This window comes from Protopterus annectens, chromosome 4.part0, assembly GCF_019279795.1.
Source record: "Protopterus annectens isolate FY-2018-M chromosome 4.part0, PAN1.0, whole genome shotgun sequence".
In the NCBI taxonomy this organism is placed as follows: domain Eukaryota; kingdom Metazoa; phylum Chordata; order Ceratodontiformes; family Protopteridae; genus Protopterus; species Protopterus annectens.
The window spans coordinates 499,920,550-499,939,205 of NC_056733.1; the positions used below are offsets into that span (position 1 = coordinate 499,920,550).

General features: G+C 39.1%; 1 long non-coding RNA gene across 1 annotated transcript in view; it reads left to right on the forward strand.

The window, feature by feature from the left end:
* The first annotated feature begins 459 nt into the window (after positions 1-459).
* Positions 460-18,656, forward strand: part of LOC122800128 — a 924,001-nt gene continuing 905,804 nt past the window's right edge. Inside the window, exon 1 of the long non-coding RNA XR_006364536.1 lies at positions 460-660. This is a non-coding gene — a long non-coding RNA (uncharacterized LOC122800128). The remainder of the gene's footprint in view (positions 661-18,656) is intronic.

The following is an 18,656-nucleotide window of genomic DNA, read 5'->3' on the forward strand; positions in this document are numbered from 1 at the left end:
TACTTCTCGAAAGTCCAAACCAACACAGAGGTCTTGTGGCTAACAAAGTTCACAGATGATTGCAAACTGGGGGCCATTATTGAATCCCCTAAGGATGTGGATGTGATACAAAAGGGCCTCACTGAGATAGATGCAGTGCTGCCAATTTAGCACTTTTTGTGCTAAATCTAGCACTTTTCATACACTTCATAGCTCGAACATTAGTTCCCTAGCACCTAGAGCAAAATCTAGCACATTTTCATTGATCCTGGCGATGGCATGATGTTAAAAACATGAAGGTTTTTGTTGTCTTCTTGTGTATGCCTAACTTACACAGTTATACAGTCCCAAAGCATAACCCGGTACCAGCTCTGCCCCACCCACCCAATGAACTGCCTCTTGTTGTCGTTCCATGGCTGCCACCCTACAACCACTTCCTAGTTCCAAGTTTGAAAATGCAAATCAAATTGCATGACAGTGCAGATCCTTGAAACATTAGCATGCCGTGGGGTTTATGGCAACCAATCAGTAACAACCACTCTCAGTGCGTACACATACACTCCTAATCATTAGGATACAGAGGGAATTCTACTGCTAGTCAGTGTGTGTCGGTAGTTTTTGAAGTTGTTTTGTTGTTGGAAAGAGTGGTGATGGATCCTAAAGCTTGTGACTGTGCTACAGGTAAGTGTTCTGTTAGTAAATGTGGGTGTTAAGGAGATGGTTGTTGCCGGGTTAGTTATGCATTGCTACAGACTTTAATGTTTCTGTTGAGGGAGTAATAATTTTATTCATGATGCTTTCGTAGCCTATACATTTCTCCAACAATCAGTGGTATACATCAAGTATTACTAACTTTGTCTCAAAGTTTTATTGTAGTGCGACTAAAACTGCCCATTTAGGAAGGTACGGTAATAGGTTTTATTTAGCAAATGAAAGTATCAAAGTTGTATTCTTTGAATAAAGGTTCACATAGTTTTAATTTACTCAAAGTTAAAAGTATGAATGCTGGCGTCCTTGTTTTGGGTCATTCTAGTCTGGAGACGACCGAGAGTTGAAATGGCATAGACTGATTTTAGCGGATACTGGTCTTAGGATGTATTTCGGCATCTTAACGAGTTAATTGTATCTGCACCTACTGCACATCGCATTATGTGATGCATGTTTTAGGGGGGAAGGCGGGCAGAGGCTGTTGTTGTACTTTTGGTAAGAAAAACAACTTGATAAAATATGGAAATGGCGTCCACTTGAAAGTGGCAGTTTTAAGTATAAGTTGTTTATTGGCAGTGGTGTATGAGGCTGGATGCATTGCTTTTATTGTCAGTTAATTATTCTGGTAGTATTTCAGTCACTTACAGTGAATGTGCAGTCATAGTGGTTTGCGCTGACTTTCTTGAAGTGGGTTCATTTTACGATACTGTGACTACTGACTGAGGAATTGTTTTTTCCCTTATTACTTAATAATAATCTTTGTCAGTGTAACTTCCTGTAGAACCGATTTACTCTGGGCATTAGGACCTTCCTTAGTTGAATATACGTGGTTAGATTCATTGGTAGAAACCAAAACCACCACTGGATGAAGCATAATATTAATGATTATTAGACATGGGCTGGTGTTTTGCAAAGGGAATCTGACTGGATGTTGAAAATTATGGTATGTATATATATATATATATATATATATATATATATATATATATATATATGTGTGTGTGTGTGTGTGTGTATATATGCATATATATATGTGTGTGTGTGTGTAATTCTGGAGCAGTAATAGACTGTATTATTTCATATAGATTGTAAGCATTTATATTATATTTTTTCTAACAAGCAATATGTATGGTTTAAAAGTTCAATAGACTGTTGCAACTGGTCTGGGGGAAGGGGAGGCAAGGGAGGAAAGCCTAGTGCATTTTCGTCTCTGACAGTTGGCAACACTGGACAGATGCCTGGTGTCAAAGCCACAGCCTTAAGCTCAACGCCACAAAATGCATGGTTATCCCCTTTGGGGAAAACCCTGTGCCAATGAATTACCACATAGGCAGTAGTCCACTCAACACCAAAAGTATGATACGCTACCTAGGGACACAGGTTGACAGCAGCCTCTCCTTTGACAACCACACAGTCACAGTGGTCAGGAAGTCCTTCTATGTGGCACACTTCATCACAAAATGTTTCTCATCCAGAAAAAAAGAGGTCATTGTCCCCATCTACTCAGCCCTCATTAGACCCATTATAGAGTACAATGCCCCATTTGGGATGTACCTCACAAGACATTTGCAGCAACTGGAAAGACTGCAGAAATACCTCACAAAGAAGATCACCGGCCTTAAACATATGCCCTATGCAGATCGCCTTAAGAAACTCCAGCTCTACTCTGTCGCATATCGCCTACTCAGAGGAGATCTCTGCCTAACATACAAAGCCATGTCAAACTCAGAGCTGTTGGACATGCTTCACTTAGAAAAATCCCAATCCCTGCGGGCCATTTATTAAGGGGGTGTGGGGGGCATAGCTCCCCACATTGTTGACTTTGTTTTGCTGGTGGTTTTACAATGAAACCACAGACTGCTGAAATCCTTTACCTGTGAAAAGAACCACTTGGCTACCATTGTGAACTTTGCCCTTTCTTCAGTGTAGTGTGATCTCAGAGTTGGTATATTTAAGTAAGGGGGTAAGGGGAGTGAAGCCCCCCTCCTGGGTGGGTTTAACTTTGGTGAATTTAGGTTTTTTACATGGTGGGAAAGGATTTTGGCAGTCCGTGGTTTTGTTGTAATAGAATTTTGGAGAAGTGGAGTTGGCCAACTGGATTTCGCTGAAATGTCATTTCAGCGATTCAACATAGACCCATATAAATATAGATATAGCTATATAAAATTGTCTTTGAACCTGAACTGCTTAATAACCCACCTCTTAATCTATTTAGCTATTGACATTTGGTGACAAGGAAAGTCCGACTGGGTCAGAAGCCCATTTTCAGTGGAGGTCAGGGGAGAAAAGCTCCAAAAAGCAATGTAGACATAAAGGATTTAACAGTTATAACCAGGAAAACTCCAAAAGAAAGTGGAAGCGGACAAGTTCAGCAAAAGCACGGGCTGTTTATTTAACATAAGTGCTTTCGGCTAAGGATATTCCTCAGCCTTCTTCAGACTAAAACAGTAACTTACTCACAGCAAGACCTTATATATGAAATTCATGTACTAATTAAAACAATAAAATTAATTAACCACTTAACCAACTTCAAGCCTGGATTTTAAAGGGCTAATACCTGTTAACACAAACAGTTTTTTACATTTCTACTAACTAAAACATACAAAATATATTTTCTAAATGAACATCATATAAGCTTCAGATCTATGAAGTATGTCAAATAAATCAAATATATCAAATATATCAAATATATCAATTATTTAGTCAAAAACACTAAACTAACATACGGAACTCCTAGGAATATATAAATATAAATATATATAAAATACCCAGTATAACCAATAAATAAGTCACTTAATAATGACAACATTTGTGACATAAAAAGGAACCAAAAATTATTGTGACCATATATATATATATATATATATATATATATATCTCAGTTCATGGTATAAATTTAAATATAATTGTAATAACAAACTCATCTCTTCAGTGCTTTTAATTTGAGAATGCATTTTATAGAAGCATACTCATTTAAACCTGGGGGTAAGTGTGCAAATGTTCTAATTTGCCAAAAAAACTCCTGTTCTTCCAGCCATAATTGCCATGGACCACCCCTAATATGAGTTTTAACCTGGTGAACTACTGTAAACAGGAAAGAGTGCTCGGGATGTTCACAAGTGTGCTTTGCAAGTGCATTAGTCAAGTCCTTTCTTCCTATGGCATACAGATGTTCATCGATTCTTTTCTTTAATGACCTCTCCGTTTTGCCAATATAAAAGGAGGTACATTTCTTACACAAGGCAACATACACTACTCCTTTAGTTTCACAATTGTGCTTATCATTGATAAAATAAGTTCTACCATTAATGTTAGTTTTTTTTACCAGGTAAAATATATTTTCACTGGGGGCACCTACCGCATTTAGCCATACCCATACCATTCACTTTAGTTTTAACTATGGTCTTTTCAACAAGGTTCTTTAAATTTACCCCTCGTTTATATGTGAATGTTGGATGTTGTCCCACCACTTTAACCAATGCCTGGTCCTCCAAAAGAATATTCAAATTCTTGCAAATAATGTCCTTAATTATATCAAAATCCGTACAATATGTGAAGAGAAAATTAATAGGGGGCGTATTACCTGTATTGACCTTTTGTTTTATTTGTAATGTTCCCCCTCCCAAAAGGGGCCTAAAGTGTCCTGTTTCTCTTTTGATCTGTACTTCAAACATGATATCTTTTACTAAAGAATCTGGATATCCTCTAACAGTTATAGCTAAATATTATATAGGTTCTAATACACATTCAAACATTAGTGGTTTTTACAGTTAACATTAGCAGACATATATCTCTAGACATAATATAATTGTCATGAATGTCATGCTTTCCACATGTTCCACCTCATTAGTAAGGTCATCTCATCCAGGGACAAGGTGGTCATAACATCCCTTTATTCTTCTCTTATAAGACCCATTACTGAGTACAATGCCACTTTCAGCATGCACCTCACAAAGCACATGTAGCAGGTGGAGAGACCACAGAGATTCCTCACCAGGAACATGTATCCTGCACAGATAGGCTAAAAGCCCTGTCCCTCTACTCAGTCTCCTACAGACTCCTCAAAGGTGACTTCTGTCTGGCATGCAAAGCAATCTCATACCCTGCCTTGATGGGACTTCTGCTTGTCCGCAAGTCAAGCTCCACTTGAGTAATCCGCACGAGTGACCTCAACCTGGTCTGTAACATCAATAGGACTTGTTGGCAGGACAAATTTGTGTGCCAGAGACTCCTCCTTTTGTGGCATAGACTCCCTCCCCATGTCAAGCAGAGTTCCTCATTAACCCTTTTTAAGTGCAACCTGGATAACTGGATGGGGAACAGAAAATACACCCCTGGGATTCCACCTGTGTTCCTGCTGGACAGTGGCATACAGTTCTGACTTGTTGAAACATGGGCTAAATTCTTGACTAAGCTTGTAAGGGCCTCTTGGCCAATAGACTAGTAACTTCCTATGATTCTATGAAGATAAATAACATTTGCAGCAAATTATAGAAGTTCAATCTAAAATTCTTGTTTTGAGATGGGTATTACTGGCAGAGCAAGTTTAGTATTCTACAAAAGACAAAATATATTAATTTTGCTTTGAGTGTATAAGAGTAGAAGGAAAATAAGACACCGGGAAGAGAAAATGGTTGTATAAAGATAGTAGTAGAAGTAAGGGATTTTTGAAGGAGAGGAAGTGAAGGTAAGAAGGTAAATGTGGATAGGAATTGAAAGAGATATAGGAGGGTATTATAGTGAGAAGGTTAGGGAGGTTGAGGTGATAAATATTCTGAGGGGTATAGGAAAAAATTGTAGTGAGAGATTTGTCAAAAAAACAGGTATAGTAGAATAAGATAAGAAGTTGTATTTGAAAGTCATTCAGGAGGATACAATATTAATGTTTTCTGCCCTACCTAGTTCCTTCCCTCACCTCCATTCTTTGAATCTCTAAGCACCTATCTCAACATCTATTTATCTATTTAACAAACCCATGCATACAAACTCTTCAAATGCTTAATGTTAACTTCTGCTAAATGCATAAATATCTGTTATATTGTAATAGTTTCCTTTATTTCATATGGACGTAACCTAACTAGCAATTGTATGCGCAGTAGCAGTGGACTTTCAGGTTGTGTAAGCACTGGGATTAATTAGATTTTCTTTACAGAGGTCCAAGTAAATAAAAACTGTCTTTCAACCAAAATGAAATTAGCTGTTTACTGCAAGGAAAGCAACATGCAGATTTCTTATATGAACTAGACTCTTTCATTTTTTGTTGCTCATTTCTCTATTGGCTGACAAGCTACTAGAGAATTATAGTTTAACTGTTGTTTAGCAGGCTTTTCTGCAATGGAATTGACCCCATTGGTACTGGGCACTGTGGGCTGAAGTGAAAAGGGTATTTCCTGAAGTTAGCGGAGGTGGCACTCTTCTCTAGAAATCAGAAGAGATAAAGGAAGCATAGTATCTATTTACAAGATTATGCTGAGGGGTGTGGGGGTGGTAGGGCTCAGGCTGAAAATGTATTTATTTATTTATTTCAGTTTGATTACCGGGGAAGTCCACTGGGCCATGAAGTACCCATTTTCAGTGGAGGCCCGGGGAGAAAAGCTCCATAAGCAATACAATACAATAAGGGTTACATAGTGTTGAAGGTAAATACAAGTGTAAAATTCATACAATCAGGAAATGCAAATGCATAAAATGTACATCATGAGACAGTTAACAGATAGAGTCCACTTTTTTTTTTTTTTTTTTTTTTTTTACAATGGCAATACTGATATTTACAATATTTACATACTTGGAGTCAAGTGAGAAATTGATTAATCTGTGACAGTCAGCTAAGTCTATTTTGGGAGAATAGAAATAAAAGCTTGAGGGTAGAGTGGAGCAAGGAGTATAGAGAGCTCAGTGGGGAAAATTCCCTAGAATTTATGTAGGGTGAAAGCTGGAACATTTCCATTTGGATGACAGGTATAAGAGCAGTTGGGTCTTGAAGGATTCTGGGTTAGGTATAGTCCTAAGTGAGGGAGGGAGAAAGTTCCATTTCTTACCGAGAGAGAAGGAGAGTAGAAGCTGGCCAGCGGGATGTTTGGGTTTATGGATGGAGATTAGGTTTTGGTGTTCAGATCTCAGAGATCGATTTGGGATGTATGGTGGAAGGATGTTTGTTAAGGCTGGGCATTTATTTGGGTAGAATATTAATTTTTGAGCGGTGGTTAGTTGGAGATAGTCTAGGTGGTTGGGGAGTTCTAGCCATTTCAGAGATTGTAGGGTAAGGCAGTGGTGAGTTGAGGTTTTGGATTTAGTGGCAAATTTAGAGATCTTATTATAACAAATTTCAAGTTTTGAGGTGTTGGAAGCAGACAGATTGGTTAGAAGAGGGGCTCCATATAGCAGAGAGGGTAGAAGGTAGGTAATTCCCAAGTTATGCCTAGAGGAGTTGGAGAGAAAGCGGTTATTCCTGTAGAGCATACCTAACTTTTGGTGGGTTTTCTTTATGTTTTGTTGTATGTGGATATTGAATTTAAGGTATTCATCTATGGTAATGCCAAGAAGTTTTGCAGAAGGGACCACTTCCATAGCAGTGTTGGTTTGGCTTAGGACTTTGAAAGTATTTTTGTTTAAAGAGAAATGGATAGAGAAGAAGTATACACAGGCAGGAGACTTTAAGGGATCAACTGTTCCATGGATTTGTAAAAAGTTGCCTTCAAATAAAGGTTTTCAGACACATGGAATACTGCATGGAAGCATTCATCGAGTCTTGGGACAGAAAAGGAACAGAAGAGGAATTTGAGAGACACTGAGGGAATTTTGAATATTGAATCCACTTGAAAGGAAGCAAAGATAGATATTTGTATTCCTGCCATGCACCATGTGTAAGATATGAAATTAAGAATCAGCATCTTTATCCAGTTTAACAGTATCTTAAGGCAGTCAAGAATACTTGTCATGCAAGTTAGCTCTCTGGCAGGGAAGGAAAAAGCTCAGACTGTGACCTCATGCAACCAAGAACTGATTAGCTGCTGCAGGCATTACAGCAGCCAGTGACACTGGGTGTGAGTGAGTGGCTAGCACCGGTTTGAAGTTAATGGAGTGAGTGAAGTAGACCAGTCCACCACAGTGCTGGAAGCTACTGGTAGAGAATGAAGTTCATGACATGCAATGTATGAGCCAGGAACATGTGCTTGAATTTGTCAAGTCACATCTGCTTGGCAGCCTTTCTAGAGCATGTGCAGGAATGCATCCATTCATGGAGGAAGACATAGCAGGTCCTTGCATCTGAGAGACAGTACTTCAGCTACCAGAAGAGGAATTAAGAACATAAAACAGAAAATCCTCATGATTGTTTGGATGATGACCAAACTGCAAATCAGCTGTTGTTAAAGTGATAAAGAATAAAGGATGATCTCTGTTACAGTGATGTCATTGAAATTTCTGTACACAAACTGCATCACCTATGCTACAATGTTATCATTATAGTTTATTTGCATGTGCTGTGACATCTCTGTTATGATATCACTACAGTTCATGCGTACATGGTTTGACATCTCTGTTACAAATAAATCATTGCAGTATATGGCTATACTACTCAGCAACAGCTCCTCGTGGTCCTGCAGAGTGGTCCTAGCAGCAGAGAACTGAGAAAAGTGACTACTTTCCTGATTTAAGTAGTTTTTTTAACTGTTTGTTGCATTATATATTATTTGCACTTAAAGTTTCATTTAGTCGAAAATTGGTCGAAAGTTGTTTGTTTGTTAATTTAACTGTTGAGGCTGCCCACTAAAGTGTGCTAGCCTGTGTAACTGATGTATTACTGTTTCTTGCATTTCTGTGTGCTTTCTATCTCAAAAACAAAAAAAACAAAAAAAAATCCTTGTTTTCCCGCCTCTCCTCGACTAGTTTAGACCAGTATACAGGCTTTGCTGTATTCTGGACTGTGGTGTAGTTCCTGTGGTGTCCATTGCCTTACTTGGATAGAAGGAAGTTTCTTTGCTCACCAGTGGGAGTGGGGAGCCTTGAGCAGCCTATCTGTCCCTGAAGGAGTGACCTCAGCACAAGAGCTTGTAGTAATTGGTTGTTTTGGACCATTTCTAGCTCTTTTGAAGTTCCCTGTTTAAAATCCGCCTCTGAGCATTTTTTTTCTGGCTATACTACTCAGCAACAGCTCCTCATGGTCCTGCAGAGTGGTCCTAGCAGCAGAGAACTGAGAAAAGCGACTACTTTCCTGATTTAAGTATTTTTTGCTGTTTTTACCTGAAATACCTTCTCTTGCTTACCTTGAACAAGCTTAAACTGTTTTTTTAACTATTTGTTGCATTATATATTATCTGCACTTAAAGTTTAATTTAGTCGAAAATTGGTCGAAAGTTGTTTGTTTGTTAATTTAACTGTTGAGACTACCCACTAAAGTGTGCTAGCCTGTGTAACTGATGCATTACTGTTTCCTGCATTTCTGTGTGCTTTCTGTCTCAAAAACAAAAAAAAAAATATCCTTGTTTTCCCGCCTCTCCTCGACTAGTTTAGACCAATATACAGGCTTTGCTGTATTCTGGGCTGTGGTGTAGTTCCTGTGGTGTGCATCGCCTTACTTGGATAGAAGGAAGTTTCTTTGCTCACCAGTGGGAGTGGGGAGCCTTGAGCAGCCTATCTGTCCCTGAAGGAGTGACCTCAGCACAAGAGCTTGTAGTAATTGGTTGTTTTGGACCATTTCTAGCTCTTTTGAAGTTCCCTGTTTAAAATCCACCTCTGAGCATTTTTTTCTGGCTATACTACTCAGCAACAGCTCCTCGTGGTCCTGCAGAGTGGTGCTAGCAGCAGAGAACTGAGAAAAGCGACTACTTTCCTGATTTAAGCATGTTTTGCTGTTTTTTTACCTGAAATACCTTCTCTTGCTTACCTTGAACAAGCTTAAACTGTTTTTTAACTGTTTGTTGCATTATATATTATTTGCACTTAAAGTTTCATTTAGTCGAAAATTGGTCGAAAGTTGTTTGTTTGTTTGTTAATTTAACTGTTGAGGCTGCCCACTAAAGTGTGCTAGCCTGTGTAACTGATTTATTATTGTTTCCTGCATTTCTGTGTGCTTTCTGTCTCAAAAAAAAAAAAAATATATATCCTTGTTTTCCAGCCTCAACTCGACTAGTTTAGACCAGTATACAGGCTTTGCTGTATTCTGGGCTGTGGTGTAGTTCCTGTGGTGTCCATTGCCTTACTTGGATAGAAGGAAATTTCTTTGCTCACCAGTGGGAGTGAGGAGCCTTGAGCAGCCTATCTGTCCCTGAAGGAGTGACCTCAGCACAAGAGCTTGTAGTAATTGGTTGTTTTGGACCATTTCTAGCTGTTTTGAAGTTCCCTGTTTAAAATCCGCATTTGCACGGCTTTGCACGGTTGTGCGGGTTAAACAAGGTTAAACTTTTTCTGGCTCCGCCAAGTCTGCTCTTCAAATTTTCCCCTAGGAAAGCTGTACTCTTATAATAACCTAGTCTAATCGCTTTATTATAAGCCTAGCACTTGTTCTCAAAATATCTCTTCTAAGTAAGCACTCGCTAACTAAAGTAAGCACTACATCCACCTACCTTCCCTGTGAGTACTCACTTCCCTTAAAGGCACAGCCCTCCCTTATAATATCCTAGCATTCGAGTGGTAGATTGCTGGCATCCTCTCCGGTTCAGCTGGTAAATCTGGGAATTTTGAGACAATGCTACAATTGTCTCATGTGCACAGACAACCCTCCTTCCTCCCAACAAATACAAATACATGTGAGTGATGCAACTATATAGCCAAACTGGAGGCTGAACTCTCTCAACTCAGGACTGGCAAGACCAGACAGGAGGAGAAGGTAACCACACACACACCAAGCCCAGTCCCACATAGACCTACCACAACTGCAAACCAAACACATAAAAACACAAAGACATACTTGGAGGCTCTAACAAAAAACTTACCAAAACAACAGAGGCTCCCAAAGCAGACACCCAAAAATCCACCACCTCAAAACATAACACATGCATCACATACTTCAATAAATCAGTGGGTCAAACAATCACAGCCCTTAAGGCCAAACACCATGCCTGATACACTAGTAATAGGTGACTCTATAGTCAGACACACTGACGTTCTGCTTACCAGGCTGAACAAGGAGAGGGTAACGGTGAGCTGCTTATCGGGAGCTAGGATCCGCCACATAACACACGCACTCAGGTCACTCCAAAGCAAGTACAAATATTACTCTGTCATTGTCCATGCCGGCGTGAATGACCTGAGACGTACCTCCCTGGACTACATGAAAAGAGAAATAGAGGAGCTCTCTGATTATGTAGCCCAGGCTGGTATGACCCTGACCCTGAGCAGCATCTTGCCCTCACCAAGAATGATGCCACAATACAAAGACAAGATGACTAGCTTTAATAATTGGCTCAAATACTGGTGTCATTCTAGGGGGATCCAATGTCTGTCTGCTTGGGATGACATGCTGGACAAGCCACGCTGCTTCACAAGGGACGGCTTGCATCTGTCACCACTGGGCTTCCGGATATTGGCTAAGGCTCTTGCCTCCCCCATAGTGCCTTTTTTAGGCAAGGCTCAAAAGACAAACACACCTCCTTAGAAAACAAAAATGGAAAAAAATTAAGGGTAATGCTGCTCAACACCAGAAGTCTAAATCTCAAGATGCAGGGTCTCGAAGCACTCCTCAGTATGGAAGACATCGATGTCTGTGCAGTAACAGAAACCTGGTTCAAGGCTCCTGAGAGCACCCCAGCACTACCAGGCTATACCTCGTATCATGCTTTTTGGCCCCAAAACTCGGGCCAAACCAAAAAGGGAGGGGGAGTGTCCATATTCATCAAGGACACCCACACCTCCAGGTTAGTGGCAACACATGAAGCATCAGAGACCATCCAGGTGCAACTAACCATAGGCAAAACTGCTATACAACTGGTAGCATGTTACAGACCACCCTCCCAATCTCAGGAACCCCACTCAGCCTTCCTGAAGACATTGGAGGATATGAATGTCTCACCAAACACCATCATATTGGGAGACTTCAACTACCCTAACATAGACTAGGTGCATTATTCTAGCCCAAAACCCTAGCCCAAAGGTTCCTGGAATTCATAAATTCAAACGCAATGGAACAGCTAGTCACCTTTCCCACAAGGGGAGATAATATACTAGACCTGATCATCACAAACATAAGGGCAAAGTGCTCCACACCGGAAGTATACCCTTCATTAGTGAGGTCTGACCACAAACTAATCACCCTAGATATACATATCCTACCTCCACCCCCAACACAAAAGACTACAGTGAAACACTTCTCAAAAGCCAACTTTACACTTCTTAAAACTGAGATGGTATTCTTTAAGCCCACTGGGACAGTGGAAACCACATCCCACAATGCAGAATCCTTCACAAATGCTTTCTACGGACATCTCCAAGAATGCATGGATCATGCAATCCCAAATAAAACCAAGACCCTCTCCACCAAGGGCATGCGTCTTGTCTGGTGGACCCCAGCTATAAACAAATTGTATAACAAAAGAAGGAAGCTACTGCACGACAGAGCAAAATCCCATAAAGAGAAGGCATCTCTGATCAGCACTAGTAGAAAGCTACATTCTCTCATAAAAACATCCAAGGCCAACTTTGAGAGAAAAATCGCTATGGACACTAAAGATAACCACAAGGCCTTCTTCAGCTATGTTAGAAACCTGGGCGGTAACCCTCAGATATGTTCAGAGTTAGTTCACAATGACAAAAAAATACACTGAACCCACAGGTATTGCCAACATTCTAGCAGACAGGTTCAGTGCAAATTTCTCCCCTCCCTCAACCCCAAAAGAAGAAATACTTATCCCAGCTGACTGTAATCTCCCTGTCACCTCAGATGTCCAGGTGAGAACCGCCCTCAGCAAAGCTAAAAACACAGCATCAATGGGACCCGACGGTATCCCAGGTTGCGTGCTACGTGAACTCCAAGGGGAGCTAAACCCGCACATAAAAATGCTATTTAACCTTAGCCTTACTACAGGATATGTACCTGAAAACTGGCGTACAGCAACAGTAGTCTCACTCCACAAACGAGGCACCTCTACTGACCCTGGTAACTACCGCCCCATAAGCTTAACCAGCCTGGTCTGCAAAGGTACGGAAAGAATCATTATGGAACTCATAAACAGAGACATTGGGGACTTACAGACACTTGATCCCACCCAGTTCGGCTTTGTAAAAGGCAGATCCTGCCTTTTAAACCTGGTTTACTTTTTTGAAACAGTCACTAGAGCCATTAATGAGGGCAAAGCAGTACATACAGCCTACCTGGACTTGGCTAAAGCTTTCGACACAATACCCCACTCTGGCATCATAGACAAGCTCAACAGCTTAAATGTAAATCCATATGTCACAAGATGGGTGGCAAACTGGCTAAAGGATAGAACCCATAAAGTCAAAATCATTGGAGCCATGTCAGACTCAAAGCCAGTGACAAGTGGTGTCCCACAGGGCTCTGTCCTGGGACCCCTCTTGTTCAGCATTTATTTTTCAGATGTGAAAGCAAACATGGGAGGGTTGTGGCTGACAAAGTTCGCAGATGACTGCAAACTAGGCGCCATAGTCGATACACCAGCTGACACATACATCCTACAGAAAGGCCTCACTGAAATGGACAACTGGTGCCGGAGTCATGGCCTTAAACTAAATGCCAAAAAATGTATAGTCATCCCCTTTGGAAAAAACAAAGTGCCCACAAATTATCACATAGGCGGTAACCCACTGAGTACAGAAAAAGTAATCAGAGACCTGGGGACCCAAGTCGATAGTGACCTCTCATTTGACACCCACGTTGCCAAAGTGGTTAGAAAGACTTTCTACCTTGCCCACCTTATCATGAAGGGATTCACATCCAGATCAAATGAGGTCATTGTGCCCCTGTACTCCTCCCTTATCAGGCCCATGATTGAGTACAATGCCCCATTTGGTGTGTACCTCACCCAGCACTTGCAGTGGCTGGAGAGACCCCAAAAGTACCTCACCAAGAGGATCAAGGGTCTCAAACATATGTCATATGCTGCCAGACTAAAGAAACTCCAGCTCTATTCAGTAGCATACCACCTACTCAGAGGTGATCTGTGCCTGACGTACAAGGCCATGTCCAACCAGGAATTGATGGACATGCTCCACCTCACAAAATCCAAATCTATCAGAACCACGAGAGCTAAAGATTTGAACCTCAGCACAAATATGAATAGGACATGCTGGAGGGACAGATTCATAACTCAGAGGCTTCCCATACTCTGGAACAGAATCCCAGTTTATGTTAGGCAGAGCCCCTCACTGACTCTCTTCAAGAGAAATCTTGACGGGTGGATGGGAGATTGTAGGTTTACCCAGGGGGTCATCTCTGTGTCACTACTAGACAGAGGCACAGTAAACTAATTCTATTATGTAAGGGGGTCTTCACTGTGTCACTACTAGACAGAGGCACAGTATTCTAAATCTATTCTGTTCACTTTTGTACCATTACATGGGGTGGCGAAAGCCACATCACTATGGCTAGGCTTATAAATGCCCCAGGGCAGATAGCCTAGTACCAAACTATGAAACTATGAAACATGCTGTGACATCTCTGTTACAATAATATCATTGTAGTTTATGATCATGTGCTGTGACATCTCTGTTACAATGATATAATTGCAATTTATGCACATTTGCTGTGGCATCTCTGTTACAAAGATATCATTGCAGCTTATGCATATGTCCTGGGACATGTTACTTACAATGATATCACTGAGGTTTATGCAGAAGTGCTGTGACATCTCTGTTACAATGATATCACTGTAGTTTATGCGCACATGCTGTGTCATCTCTGTTACACTGTTATCATAACAGTTTATGTGCATGTGCTGTGACATCTCTTTTATGATGATATCACTACAGTTCATGTGCACGTGGTTTGACATCTCTGATACAAATATATCATTGCAGTTTATGGACACATGCTGTGACATCTCTGTTACAATTATATTACTGCAGTTTTATGCTCATGTGCTATGACATCTCTGTTACAATTATATAATTGCAGTTTATACACATCTATACAATGATATAATTGCAGTTTATACACATTTGCTTTGACATCTCTGTTACAAAGATATCATTGCAGCTTATGTACAAATGCTGGGACATCTCACTTACAATGATATCATTGAGGTTTATGTGACTGTGCTGTGATATCTCTGTCTGCAGTTCCATATACTTTTCTTCATCTGCTTTTGACAAATTTCCCAACCTCTGATAAGGACTGTAGCCTAGCAGAGAATGAAGACTACCTCGAGGTGAGGGTGGGGGGTGGGGGGGGGTGAGCCATTATTTAAACCACCCATTCCCAGGCGCTGCCCCAGCAAACAGTTAATCTTTACACCAAGTGTGTCTTCAATGTGATCCAATATATTTTGGGTCACATTCAGGTCACCCTCTGCAACACTATAGCAATAACCCACGCCTGGGTGTGGGTAATGCTGGATTTACGGTTTGCTGGGGGTTTGTCCAGGGCCGAGGAAACGACAAAAAACAAACTGTGGGTATTCCCACACACAGATTACCACATTACTAATACTCCCATTGCATTATTTTAAAAAAATAATTTTTACTTTCTTAAATAAATGGTAATCTTAAATGCCTGCCTTGCTGCCCTTCTGCACAGTTCAGTGGTGTTCTGATGTACTGAGTAGTAGCCGCATGTGACGCGTGGGCAGAACAAGCAGAGCAAAGCAGTTTTGCAAAGCACTAATAGTTTTCTGTTGTATAATGGGTTTTTGCGTAGCAACATGGGTAACATATTTTAGTTAACTTTAAATGCTTATTTTCCGTTCGCTATGTTAAACTGTAAACTCACTTTATAACATAAAAAAACGGCAGAACAAAGAAAAAGACAAGGCTGTGATCGCTATGGAGCTTATTTAAACGCTATGAACAAGGAAAAAAAAAGTTAAGATCTCCTTTTTAACAAAATCAGATTCGCTATGTTTTTTTCTTTTCCGTCGCTTTTTTGTTATTTAGTTAACATAGCGACTTTAGTTTTTATAGGCGACGGATAAGTTTTCGTTAGTAGCAAACCTTTTTTTAATGGCAGACGCCTGGCTGGGGGCGGCAATCGCGCGTGCGTTCGGCATAGGCATTGTATAATAGAAATTAATCCATATGTGATGCTATGTATTGCATCATTACACTTCTAACCCCATACAAAATCTTTTTTCAGCAAATAAAGTTTGTAGAAAAGTAAAACAGATACAAAGTAAGTTATGTTTGTGTATAAAGCACTTAAAGTTAAATTTAAAACCAGGAGGCACAAAGACAATCAGGTATGCACAGAAGCCTGAAATATATATTAATATTAAACAAATGGACCACAACCAAAAGTAAAAAAGGTGCCGTTTATTCCAACTTGATGTTAATTTAAATAACTTAGCGCTTTCGCCGTAAAATACTTCCAGGCTTCTTCAGAGTCATTTAAGCACTAAAATCCTTCACGTAATATAGTCAACTGACCATATTCAATGACCAATCAGTCTCTTTCAATTAAATTAAATTAGATTACATCACTCCAATTAATTTCTATGCTAATTATTCCAAATACAATCTCAACCCCTTCACCATCTGCAGTTTTAAATTAATTCATACAATTTAACTAGAATATTATATCACTTCATTTGTTAAACAATTTTTATATTAAAACTATATATATATATATATATATATATATATATATATATATATATATATATATATATATATATATATATGTATATTTAAAATGCAATATACTGTAAAAATCATATATCTTAAAAATATATATATGATTATATATGTTTCATTTTATAACATTTGGAATACTCTAACCTAGTCTTCGTAGGTACCTTTACTTATATTAATTGTATGTTTCTGTAAACCAAAATTAATCTTCTTTAAAGAATTTTGTTCTCAAACAATTTCATTTGATTTTAACTTGAGAAAGGGTTTTGAAACAGAGTCATTTAAACCGGGTGGTACTGTTGCATTCAACCGTAGTTGCCATCTTGACTCTTTAGCTTCAATTAGTGTCTTAACATCACCTCCTCTCTCTCTTGTAAGGGCCCTATCTATTATAAAGAAAATAAAATGTCTAAAATTAGTACATCTAGTACTGTGAACATATAGAGCATTATGTGTATCATGGTTTTTAATAGCTCTTATATGTTCCCCTATTCTCTCTCTTAGTTTGCGTATAGTTTTTCCCACATAAAATCCGGGACAGGAAGTGCATGTTGCAAACTTAAACTACCATTGTTGTGTTGCAATTGCATCTTCCTGGACATTTCAGCGCCACACTGTTGTCACCTACACACACATAGGGTCTGTTGTTGATGTATTTACATAATCTACAGTTTTCACATTTGGACATGTAAGATTTATATCTCCCCTTCTCCTTATAAATACATGGTTCTTCCAAGATGTTTTTAATGTTTTTCCCTTTGCTGAAAACTATACAGGGTTTATTTCCAAGTTTAGATTGAATTTCACCCCTAGACATAAGTCCCAACATCTCTCAATCATCTTTGTAACCTTGTGTGTCTGCTGATTAAAACGTAGAATCAATACGTCTGATTTAATATTTTCTTTAACAGCCATCTGCATATCATCTTCTGATCTTAAAATTGGTTTAAATGAAGATGTTCTTTTAGACATAATTTGCTTCTTAATTTTTATTAATAACTTTATAGGGTACCCTCTCTCCAAAAACAGTCCAATCAATTTATACATTTCCTTCCTAAACACCTCATCATCACTAGTTAATCTTGAAACTCTTACCATCTGCCCCTTAATAACACTACATTTTTGTTGTTGGGGGTGGCAACTATTGTAATGAAGTAAGGTGTTGGAATAGGTCTGTTTCCTAAGTATAGAACTTTCCATAAGGCCCCCAGCTCATTGTTTTTTGACAAATAAATGTCTAGATAATCTATTTCATCCCTTTTCCACATGCTGGTAAATCTAAAAAAATCCGTTGTTGTATTTAGGTATTCAACAAATTCATACGCTTGGGTTTCATCCCCTTTCATAGAATTAGGATGTCATCCAAAAATCTGTTATAAACCAAAATCTTGACTCAGTATCTTGAATTTAAAATATATTTGGATTCCCAATTCAAAAGTACTAGGTTGGCATATAAGGGGGCACATTTAGCCCCCATTGCTACTCCTGCACTATGATGAAACAACTCCCCTTCAAAAAACAAAAAGTTGTTTCTAAGTACTATGTCCATGAGTTCAACCATAAATTCTACTTTAAATAGATCTTGTTCATAAGTTTCTACCAGACTGAGAATGACTGTAAACATTTACAACATCATTTGTATGACTGTAAACAGATTTACAACATCAGTTGTTAAAAATGAATAATCACTTTCATTTTGATATTTTCCTAATCTGTCTAAACAGTGCCAAGAATCTTTTATAATGTGCTCCACTTTCCCCATTGATGGTCTTGCCATTTTGTCCGGGTCTATCACACATTTGTTAGTCTTTGGAATTCCAAATATTTGTGGAATAACTGGATTAGGCACCATTAGGAATTTGTAATCATTTTGATCAATAATCCCTTGTAACATGGAATCTGATAAAAACTATCAATCCAAAAATAGGCATGATTTATCTCATGTCTAGAGACTCTCATATAAGTATTAGTATCATTTAGAATCTCTTCCATCTTGCTAATGTAATCTATTTGGCTCATTAAAACAAACCCCCCACCTTTATTAACTTAGTCTTTGTATTCAAACATTTTTGCAAAGTTGTTCAAATAGGGCAGAATAAATGTGCTTTTCCGTCTCAATTGCCTCTCGTGGCCCTCACCAATATTGTCGTGGAAAATTAATTTTAAATGTAACTTTCTCACAAAAAGTTTCATATTTAGTATAGTGTCAGCCACATCCAACAGGAAAGTTG